Raw genomic sequence first — 13,415 nt, forward strand, 5'->3', positions numbered from 1 at the left:
CACGTCATTGGTTAGAATATACCAGTCTATTATCAGGTCATTGGTTAGAATATACCAGTCTATTATCAGGTCATTGGTTAGAATATATAGACTCTATTATCAGGTCATTGGTTAGAATATATAGACTCTATTATCAGGTCATTGGTTAGAATATATAGACTCTATTATCAGGTCATTGATTAGAATATACCAGTCTATTATCTGGTCATTGGTTAGAATATACCAGTCTATTATCAGGTCATTGGTTAGAATATACCAGTCTATTATCAGGTCATTGGTTAGAATATACCAGTCTATTATCAGGTCATTGGTTAGAATACATATACTCTTTTATCAGGTCATTGGTTAGAATATATAGACTCTATTATCAGGTCATTGGTTAGAATATACCAGTCTATTATCAGGTCATTGGTTAGAATATACCAGTCTATTATCAGGTCATTGGTTAGAATATATAGACTCTATTATCAGGTCATTGGTTAGAATATATAGACTCTATTATCAGGTCATTGGTTAGAATACACCAGTCTATTATCAGGTCATTGGTTAGAATATATAGACTCTATTATCAAGTCATTGGTTAGAATATATAGACTCTATTATCAGGTCATTGGTTAGAATATACCAGTCTATTATCAGGTCATTGGTTAGAATATACCAGTCTATTATCAGGTCATTGGTTAGAATATACCAGTCTATTATCAGGTCAATGGTTAGAATATATAGACTCTATTAACAGGTCATTGGTTAGAATATACCAGTCTATTATCAGGTCATTGGTTAGAATATACCAGTCTATTATCAGGTCATTGGTTAGAATATACCAGTCTATTATCAGGTCATTGGTTAGAATATATAGACTCTATTATCAGGTCATTGGTTAGAATATATAGACTCTATTATCAGGTCATTGGTTAGAATATACCAGTCTATTATCAGGTCATTGGTTAGAATATATAGACTCTATTATCAGGTCATTGGTTAGAATATACCAGTCTATTATCAGGTCATTGGTTAGAATATACCAGTCTATTATGAGGTCATTGGTTAGAATATACCAGTCTATTATCAGGTCATTGGTTAGAATATATAGACTCTATTATCAGGTCATTGGTTAGAATATATATACTCTATTATCATGTCATTGGTTAGAATATATAGACTCTATTATCAGGTCATTGGTTAGAATATACCAGTCTAGTATCAGGTCATTGGTTAGAATATATAGACTATTATCAGGTCATTGTTTAGAATATACCAGTCTATTATCAGGTCATTGGTTAGAATATACCAGTCTATTATCAGGTCATTGGTTAGAATATATAGACTATATTATCAGGTCATTGGTTAGAATATACCAGTCTATTATCAGGTCAGTGGTTAGAATATACCAGTCTATTATCAGGTCATTGGTTAGAATATACCAGTCTATTATCAGGTAATTGGTTAGAATATATAGACTCTATTATCAGGTCATTGGTTAGAATATATAGACTCTAGTATCAAGTCATTGGTTAGAATATATAGACTCTATTATCAGGTCATTGGTTAGAATATATAGACTCTATTATCAGGTCATTGGTTAGAATATACCAGTCTATTATCAGGTCATTGGTTAGAATATACCAGTCTATTATCAGGTCATTGGTTAGAATATATAGACTCTATTATCAGGTCATTGGTTAGAATATATAGACTCTATTATCAGGTCATTGGTTAGAATATACCAGTCTATTATCAGGTCATTGGTTAGAATATATAGACTCTATTATCAGGTCATTGGTTAGAATATACCAGTCTATTATGAGGTCATTGGTTAGAATATACCAGTCTATTATCAGGTCATTGGTTAGAATATATAGACTCTATTATCAGGTCATTGGTTAGAATATATATACTCTATTATCATGTCATTGGTTAGAATATATAGACTCTATTATCAGGTCATTGGTTAGAATATACCAGTCTAGTATCAGGTCATTGGTTAGAATATATAGACTATTATCAGGTCATTGTTTAGAATATACCAGTCTATTATCAGGTCATTGGTTAGAATATACCAGTCTATTATCAGGTCATTGGTTAGAATATATAGACTATATTATCAGGTCATTGGTTAGAATATACCAGTCTATTATCAGGTCAGTGGTTAGAATATACCAGTCTATTATCAGGTCATTGGTTAGAATATACCAGTCTATTATCAGGTAATTGGTTAGAATATATAGACTCTATTATCAGGTCATTGGTTAGAATATATAGACTCTAGTATCAAGTCATTGGTTAGAATATATAGACTCTATTATCAGGTCATTGGTTAGAATATATAGACTCTATTATCAGGTCATTGGTTAGAATATACCAGTCTATTATCAGGTCATTGGTTAGAATATATAGACTCTATTATCAGGTCATTTGTTAGAATATATAGACTCTAGTATCAAGTCATTGGTTAGAATATATAGACTCTATTATCAGGTCATTGGTTAGAATATACCAGTCTAGTATCACGTCATTGGTTAGAATATATAGACTCTATTATCAGGTCATTGGTTAGAATATACCAGTCTAGTATCACGTCATTGGTTAGAATATACCAGTCTATTATCAGGTCATTGGTTAGAATATACCAGTCTATTATCAGGTCATTGGTTAGAATATATAGACTCTATTATCAGGTCATTGGTTAGAATATATAGACTCTATTATCAGGTCATTGGTTAGAATATATAGACTCTATTATCAGGTCATTGATTAGAATATACCAGTCTATTATCTGGTCATTGGTTAGAATATACCAGTCTATTATCAGGTCATTGGTTAGAATATACCAGTCTATTATCAGGTCATTGGTTAGAATATACCAGTCTATTATCAGGTCATTGGTTAGAATACATATACTCTTTTATCAGGTCATTGGTTAGAATATATAGACTCTATTATCAGGTCATTGGTTAGAATATACCAGTCTATTATCAGGTCATTGGTTAGAATATACCAGTCTATTATCAGGTCATTGGTTAGAATATATAGACTCTATTATCAGGTCATTGGTTAGAATATATAGACTCTATTATCAGGTCATTGGTTAGAATACACCAGTCTATTATCAGGTCATTGGTTAGAATATATAGACTCTATTATCAAGTCATTGGTTAGAATATATAGACTCTATTATCAGGTCATTGGTTAGAATATACCAGTCTATTATCAGGTCATTGGTTAGAATATACCAGTCTATTATCAGGTCATTGGTTAGAATATACCAGTCTATTATCAGGTCAATGGTTAGAATATATAGACTCTATTAACAGGTCATTGGTTAGAATATACCAGTCTATTATCAGGTCATTGGTTAGAATATACCAGTCTATTATCAGGTCATTGGTTAGAATATACCAGTCTATTATCAGGTCATTGGTTAGAATATATAGACTCTATTATCAGGTCATTGGTTAGAATATATAGACTCTATTATCAGGTCATTGGTTAGAATATACCAGTCTATTATCAGGTCATTGGTTAGAATATATAGACTCTATTATCAGGTCATTGGTTAGAATATACCAGTCTATTATCAGGTCATTGGTTAGAATATATAGACTCTATTATCAGGTCATTGGTTAGAATATACCAGTCTATTATCAGGTCATTGGTTAGAATATATAGACTCTATTATCAGGTCATTGGTTAGAATATACCAGTCTATTATCAGGTCATTGGTTAGAATATATAGACTCTATTATCAGGTCATTGGGTAGAATATACCAGTCTATTATCAGGTCATTGGTTAGAATATATAGACTCTATTATCAGGTCATTGGGTAGAATATACCAGTCTATTATCAGGTCATTGGTTAGAATATATAGACCTTATTATCAGGTCATTGGGTAGAATATACCAGTCTATTATCAGGTCATTGGTTAGAATATATAGACTCTATTATCAGGTCATTGGGTAGAATATACCAGTCTATTATCAGGTCATTGGTTAGAATATATAGACTCTATTATCAGGTCATTGGGTAGAATATACCAGTCTATTATCAGGTCATTGGGTAGAATATACCAGTCTATTATCAGGTCATTGGGTAGAATATATAGACTCTATTATCAGGTCATTGGGTAGAATATACCAGTCTATTATCAGGTCATTGGGTAGAATATACCAGTCTATTATCAGGTCATTGGGTAGAATATATAGACTCTATTATCAGGTCATTGGGTAGAATATATAGACTCTATTATCAGGTCATTGGGTAGAATATATAGACTCTATTATCAGGTCATTGGGTAGAATATACCAGTCTATTATCAGGTCATTGGGTAGAATATACCAGTCTATTATCAGGTCATTGGGTAGAATATATAGACTCTATTATCAGGTCATTGGGTAGAATATATAGACTCTATTATCAGGTCATTGGTTAGAATATATAGACTCTATTATCAGGTCATTGGTTAGAATATACCAGTCTATTATCAGGTCATTGGTTAGAATATACCAGTCTATTATCAGGTCATTGGTTAGAATATATAGACTCTATTATCAGGTCATTGGTTAGAATATATAGACTCTATTATCAGGTCATTGGTTAGAATACACCAGTCTATTATCAGGTCATTGGTTAGAATATACCAGTCTATTATGAGGTCATTGGTTAGAATATACCAGTCTATTATCAGGTCATTGGTTAGAATATATAGACTCTATTATCAGGTCATTGGTTAGAATATATTGACTCTATTATCAGGTCATTGGTTAGAATATATAGACTCTATTATCAGGTCATTGGTTAGAATATACCAGTCTAGTATCAGGTCATTGGTTAGAATATATAGACTTTTATCAGGTCATTGTTTAGAATATACCAGTCTATTATCAGGTCATTGGTTAGAATATACCAGTCTATTATCAGGTCATTGGTTAGAATATATAGACTATATTATCAGGTCATTGGTTAGAATATACCAGTCTATTATCAGGTCAGTGGTTAGAATATACCAGTCTATTATCAGGTCATTGGTTAGAATATACCAGTCTATTATCAGGTAATTGGTTAGAATATATAGACTCTATTATCAGGTCATTGGTTAGAATATATAGACTCTAGTATCAAGTCATTGGTTAGAATATATAGACTCTATTATCAGGTCATTGGTTAGAATATATAGACTCTATTCTCAGGTCATTGGTTAGAATATACCAGTCTATTATCAGGTCATTGGTTAGAATATATAGACTCTATTATCAGGTCATTTGTTAGAATATATAGACTCTAGTATCAATTCATTGGTTAGAATATATAGACTCTATTATCAGGTCATTGGTTAGAATATACCAGTCTAGTATCACGTCATTGGTTAGAATATATAGACTCTATTATCAGGTCATTGGTTAGAATATACCAGTCTAGTATCACGTCATTGGTTAGAATATACCAGTCTATTATCAGGTCATTGGTTAGAATATACCAGTCTATTATCAGGTCATTGGTTAGAATATATAGACTCTATTATCAGGTCATTGGTTAGAATATATAGACTCTATTATCAGGTCATTTGTTAGAATATATAGACTCTATTATCAGGTCATTGATTAGAATATACCAGTCTATTATCTGGTCATTGGTTAGAATATACCAGTCTATTATCAGGTCATTGGTTAGAATATACCAGTCTATTATCAGGTCATTGGTTAGAATATACCAGTCTATTATCAGGTCATTGGTTAGAATACATATACTCTTTTATCAGGTCATTGGTTAGAATATATAGACTCTATTATCAGGTCATTGGTTAGAATATACCAGTCTATTATCAGGTCATTGGTTAGAATATACCAGTCTATTATCAGGTCATTGGTTAGAATATATAGACTCTATTATCAGGTCATTGGTTAGAATATATAGACTCTATTATCAGGTCATTGGTTAGAATACACCAGTCTATTATCAGGTCATTGGTTAGAATATATAGACTCTATTATCAAGTCATTGGTTAGAATATATAGACTCTATTATCAGGTCATTGGTTAGAATATACCAGTCTATTATCAGGTCATTGGTTAGAATATACCAGTCTATTATCAGGTCATTGGTTAGAATATACCAGTCTATTATCAGGTCAATGGTTAGAATATATAGACTCTATTAACAGGTCATTGGTTAGAATATACCAGTCTATTATCAGGTCATTGGTTAGAATATACCAGTCTATTATCAGGTCATTGGTTAGAATATACCAGTCTATTATCAGGTCATTGGTTAGAATATATAGACTCTATTATCAGGTCATTGGTTAGAATATATAGACTCTATTATCAGGTCATTGGTTAGAATATACCAGTCTATTATCAGGTCATTGGTTAGAATATATAGACTCTATTATCAGGTCATTGGTTAGAATATACCAGTCTATTATCAGGTCATTGGTTAGAATATATAGACTCTATTATCAGGTCATTGGGTAGAATATACCAGTCTATTATCAGGTCATTGGTTAGAATATACCAGTCTATTATCAGGTCATTGGTTAGAATATATAGACTCTATTATCAGGTCATTGGTTAGAATATACCAGTCTATTATCAGGTCATTGGTTTTTAATATATATAGACTCTATTATCAGGTCATTGGGTAGAATATACCAGTCTATTATCAGGTCATTGGTTAGAATATATAGACTCTATTATCAGGTCATTGGGTAGAATATACCAGTCTATTATCAGGTCATTGGTTAGAATATATAGACTCTATTATCAGGTCATTGGGTAGAATATACCAGTCTATTATCAGGTCATTGGTTAGAATATATAGACTCTATTATCAGGTCATTGGGTAGAATATACCAGTCTATTATCAGGTCATTGGTTAGAATATATAGACTCTATTATCAGGTCATTGGGTAGAATATACCAGTCTATTATCAGGTGATTGGGTAGAATATACCAGTCTATTATCAGGTCATTGGGTAGAATATATAGACTCTATTATCAGGTCATTGGGTAGAATATATAGACTATATTATCAGGTCATTGGGTAGAATATACCAGTCTATTATCAGGTCATTGGGTAGAATATAACAGTATATTATCAGGTCATTGGGTAGAATATACCAGTCTATTATCTGGTCATTGGGTAGAATATACCAGTATATTATCTGGTCATTGGTTAGAATATACCAGTCTATTATCTGGTCATTGGGTAGAATATACCAGTATATTATCTGGTCATTGGTTAGAATATATAGACTCTATTATCAGGTCATTGGTTAGAATATATAGACTCTATTATCAGGTCATTGGTTAGAATATACCAGTCTATTATCTGGTCATTGGGTAGAATATACCAGTATATTATCTGGTCATTGGAACAAACTAAATAAAATATCAATAAAACAACAAAACAACAACAGACATTTCTGATAACAGCACTCAGATGTGGCCTCCTGAAACACCAGGGCTGCATTCCAAATGCCACCCTTTTCCCTATACAGTGCACTACTTTTGACGAGAGCACTACTGTATTGCACTAAATAGGAAATTGGTTGCCATTTAGGATGAACCCCCGGTTGGAAGTGAGGGTCAGAGAACAACATTATCATTGTCTATTTCCAGATGGAAGTTGAACATGGCTGTTGAGATAAAAATCACAGGAAATGATAGCTTGTCATTCTGTACATCAGTCTGGACATCACGCAGATGTGAAAGCTCTATGGGGTTTGTGTGTGTGTGTGTGTGTGTGTGTGTGTGTGTGTGTGTGTGTGTGTGTGTGTGTGTGTGTGTGTGTGTGTGTGTGTGTGTGTGTGTGTGTGTGTGTGTGTGTGTGTGTGTGTGTGTCACAAGTCAGTCATTTTCCCAACAACAGGAAGAGTAATAAAACCTGTACAGCAGGATGAATAACTTCATAATAATAACATGATAGTAATAACATGATAATAATAACATGATAGTAATAACATGATAATAATAACATGATAATAATAACATGATAGTAATAACATGATAATAATAACATGATAATAATAACATGATAGTAATAACATTATATTAATAACATGATAGTGATAACATGATAATAATAACATGATAGTAATAACATTATAATAATAACATGATAGTAATAACATAATAATAACATGGTAATAATAACATGATAGTAATAACATTATAATAATAACATGATAATAATAACATTATAATAATATCATGATAGTAATAACATTATAATAATAACATGATAGTAATAACATTATAATAATAACATGGTAATAATAACATGATAGTAATAACATGATAATAATAACATGATAATAATAACATTATAATAATATCATTATAATATTGCCATGGTCAAAAGTAGGGCATTCCATAGGGCAGAGATCATCGACTAGTTTCACCCGCAGGCCAATTATTCTCTTGAGCGGATGGTCAGGGGGACAGAACATAATTACAAATAATTTGCAGACTGCAAATTGACTAAAACATAATAATTTCAAACCTTGCTTACATTTGTATCCTATCGCATACACATCTCTATTATCCGTGGGAATATTTTGAATCAGATTTCCAAAATGTATATCACTTGGAGCTGATTTGCTGCTGTTTTTAAAGTATTTTATGTCCAACAATAAAACATATTTTTTATATTATTTGCTCAGAAAACTTGGCGGGCCAAATAAAATCACCCGCGGGCCAAATTCTGCTGGGGTGCCACCAGTTGGGGAACCCTGCAATAGGGAATAAGGTGCCCATTGGAGAGAGAGAGAGAGAGAGAGAGAGAGAGAGAGAGAGAGAGTGTGTGTGTGTGTGTGAGAGAGAGAGAGAGAGAGTTCTGACTCAGCTAAAGCTACCCTCTGCCAGGCTCTTAACAGCAGTGAGAGAGCAACAGTTTATATGATTACAGCTATCTATAAATCTAGCCCATCCCATTCCAGCCCATCCCAGACAGTATTTAATACTGACAGACAAACCAGGGCTGGGCTCGTCAATGCCATTTACATTTACATTCCAGAGATTAATTCAAAATAATTTATTGAATTGACAACAGCCCATCATTTTGTACGATTGTTGTTTTTTTATAACACATGAACTGAGTTGTTTGTGTGTGTTGGGCTGGGGCTGGGTTCCCTCAGGGCAGGGTCTGTCAGCTTCAACATGACTGATGAGAACTGTGGTCCAATAGAAACGTCCGTGCCGAGACGATCCAAAGCGTTAAATTGTCCTCACGAAAGTGTTTGTATTTAATTAGTGTGTGTATGTGTGTATGTGTGTGTGTGTGTGTGTAGAGTGGTACCCCTTGCTGTTACCCCCAGCTGTTGTTAGCCCACTCTTAATTAGCAGAGAGAGAGAGAGAGAGAGAGAGAGAGAGAGAGAGAGAGAGAGAGAGAGAGAGAGAGAGAGAGAGAGAGAGAGAGACCGAGAGAGAGAGAGAGAGAGAGAGAGAGAGAGAGAGAGAGAGACAGAGAGAGAGAGAGATTTATTTTCCCTTTTGTAGTTTAACTATTTTCACATCTTTATTCCTTTGGAACTTTTGTGAGTGTAATGTTTACTGTTCATGTTTTATTGTTTATTTCACTTTGGTTTATTATCTATTTCACTTGCTTTGGCAATGTAAACATATGTTTCCCATGCCAACAAAGCCCCTTGAATTTAAATTGAATTCAGAAGAGAGAGAGAGAGAGAGAGAGAGAGAGAGAGAGAGAGAGAGAGAGAGAGAGAGAGAGAGAGAGAGAGAGAGAGAGAGAGAGAGAGATTTCCTTTGTCGGCCCAGCATGCGTTGTTTACGACTCTACTTCTCCCTTTAATAGCCAGAATGAATTAAACATGGACCAAATGAAGCAGGGATAACTCCCCCCTCCTCTTAGCTATGCACTGTAGCCTACTGATTCACTATGCTGTTAACTCTCTCCCTGTAGTTAATGTACCAGACATATAGATTTCACTTCAGTTGAGCTAACATTGTGTTGTTGTTGACATCCAGCATGCATTCTATCCACAGCACAACATTCTATTTACAATGAGAATTCTACTCAAATCGAACATTCTGTTGTTGGTGCGGCTAGCATGCATTTTATCCGTGGCAAAGGTTATATTTCCCATGAACTGTATAGACGGTCTAGCTACTCTAAACTGTATTGCACTGTACCTCTATTTAGATTAGTGCACATGTTCTGAGACTCCACAGCACACCGGACATGATGAGCAGATAATGTCCATGTACCGTACAGCACCTCCCTGGAAAGTGGATTAAGTACAGGAGATATCTATCCAGGGTGTTTACAGACAGACAGTGGAAAATGATGTTCTCATATTCTGTTCCCTCTCTTGTTGTATTCTGTTCTGTTCATGTATTGGTTAGTGGACTTCCAGACTTGTGGAATGTTAGCATTGAACATTCTACTCAAAACGAACATTCTGTTGCTGTTGACATCCAGCATGCATTCGAGTGATTCTACCCACTGCACACAATTATACCATCAACCTTCTATTCACTGCTAACATTCCATTTACAGCATACTAACATTCCACAAGTCTGGAAGTCCACCAACCAATACATGAACAGAAGAGAATACAACAAGAGAGTGAACAGAATATGAGAACATCATTTTCCACTGTCTGTCTGTAAACACCCTGGATAGATATCTCCTGTACTTAATCCACTTTCCAGGGAGGTGCTGTACGGTACATGGACATTATCTGCTCATCATGTCCGGTGTGCTGTGGATTCTCAGAACATGTGCACTAATCTAAATAGAGGTACAGTGGAATACAGTTTAGAGTAGCTAGACCGTCTATACAGTTAATGGTACTTTAGGAGTGCCAGTAAAACCAGTTGAGATGAGAACACGGTTCTATACGGAGGTATACTCCATGAGATCTATGCACTCATAACCACATCTTTCTGAGTCCTGGGCCCTGGCCAGCTGTGTTCCCGTCTGTCACAGACCATACTCCATATTACTGGTAACATTCAGCAGATGTTAAGTTGATAATAATGTGGGTGCTTATATTTGTCCTGTTTCACACATGTACAAGTATTTCTGTGTGAAATTGATAACATTTTTTTTTTGTGTGCATATTCTAACTCCCCCTGTGACACCCTCGGAGAATGGGGTTAGGGTTAGCCATTATCAATGGCGACCCTGGAGCAAATTAGGATTAAGTGCCTTGCTCAAGGGCACAGTGACAGATTTGTCACCTTGTCGGCTCGGGGATTTGAGCTAGTGAATTTTCGGTTGCTGGCCCAATGCTCCAACCACTAGGCTACCTGCCGTACAGGTAGGTTAGGGTTAGAGTCCTGTCAACCCACAGATCTATACTGTATCCTACATACATATATTACAAATTAATATATGACTCTGCTGTAGTCTAATGGTGCTTTGAAAGGTCCTGTAAATGGTTTATACTGTAGTCTAATGGTGCTTTGAAAGGTCCTGTAAATGGTTTATACTGTAGTCTAATGGTGCTTTGAAAGGTCCTGTAAATGGTTTATACTGTAGTCTAATGGTGCTTTGAAAGGTCCTGTAAATGGTTTATACTGTAGTCTAATGGTGCTTTGAAAGGTCCTGTAAATGGTCTATACTGTAGTCTAATGGTGCTTTAAAAGGTCCTGTAAATGGTCTCTATACTGTAGTCTAATGGCGCTTTGAAAGGTCCTGTAAATGGTCTATACTGTAGTCTAATGGCGCTTTGAAAGGTCCTGTAAATGACGCTAATGGTTTAAGAGACGGGTCCTTCGTTACATCGGATGACGTATGAAGTTACACTGACTGGGGATTTACTGCCATAGGGATTCTCACTGCTTGTAAAACCGTGTGTGTGTGTGTGTGTGTGTGTGTGTGTGTGTGTGTGTTGTGTGTGGTGTGTGGTGTGTGTCAGTGGCCCCTTTAGGTCACTGGTGGTCCTGGGTCATTTCTCATTAAAATGTGACTGGTGATTCCTGAAGGGATGGTTTTGTAAAATGTGTAGGCTACAATTAGGCTATGAAAAATGAATCCTACATAGTATATTTTAGTCTGGGTCAATAAGTGGATGATAAGGTCAACGGGGGCTGTAAAGTGAGGAAAGGGTGAATACAATAGGCGATAGCCAGGTACTAATTTAACCCTACAATAATTGTACTTAAATTGACGAGGAACACGTTCTCATCAATAGGCAACAACCTTGGGAATATTAGGCTATAATGTAGACTAATATAACTAGTCCGTAGGAACCATTTGGCTCTAGCCTACTAATGAGTTAGAAAGATGACATTGACCAAATTCTACAACTTTTGTTGGCTACTGTATTGTACACTCAAAAAATTAGGGGTTCAACAAGGGTTCTTCTACGATCCTCAAAGTTCTTCGAAGAACCTTAGGGTTCTTGGCACTGAAAATTGCCCCAAAAAGGTTTGTCCAAGAACCCCATAGGAGGTGGGGTTCATCGAGGAACCTCCTTAGTTGGTAGGGGTTCTTGCAGGAACCTAACTGCCCAACTGAAACATTTTGATTTTAATTTGAAAGCACAGCAGTTGCAGGCACTTAACTCAACAATGTAAAGATCTCCTCAATGTAAGGTAAGGTTTGTCCCTTATATGATACATTGATATTGTTTTATGATGATTACATCTATCTTTTCATATTTGTGCAAATCTTTCTAAAACAGAAAATGGACACAATTCAATGGATATCAATCAACAAAGAGGTAAGAATATGTAGGCTATAAGAATATGTTGAAGGCTAGCTGTGTTGGGTGCAGATGAATGAACTGCTCACTTTTGTGTCTGTAGGTATACAGACGAGGAGGCATACAAAGGTATGTCAATTGGTATTGGTATGTTATGCAGATCACATTTACCATCCTCCTCCCTTACCTCTTCAATGAATATCCCATAGGCCTCTACATTATGGACAAGGTATGTGTATGAAAACCCTTCTGAAAACAATGTGTTTCATTCACATTCACCACATAAACCACGGTATGAATACTGCTGTGTGCATGTTTTGCTAATCATCTGTATAATTACTCTTTTTTTGATTCACAGACTTCACCCTCCCTACACCTCTGATGAATATAACAGGAAACCTGTTCGATCACCATGCACTGCAAAAATCATTCTGGCTATGAATACGGAGAACATCAACACATTAACATCAACACGCCAGAGGATATACCCATTGGACTTGGTGCTCTGCTGGGAGTTTACCTCATATTTGGATTTTTTTATTCTGCTTTGTCACTGAAATTATATGAAACACTGAGAACTAAAATATTGTGTTATTGTTGTTATTGTTATGTGTATTATTATTATTATTATTATTATTATTATTATTATTATTATTATTATTATTATTATTATTATTATTATTATTAATACTAATAATAACAGGGGAGGGGGGTAGTTCAAAAATGAACCCCAAAAGGTTCTTCA

Source organism: Coregonus clupeaformis, unplaced genomic scaffold (genome assembly GCF_020615455.1).
Source record: "Coregonus clupeaformis isolate EN_2021a unplaced genomic scaffold, ASM2061545v1 scaf0600, whole genome shotgun sequence".
NCBI lineage: Eukaryota > Metazoa > Chordata > Actinopteri > Salmoniformes > Salmonidae > Coregonus > Coregonus clupeaformis.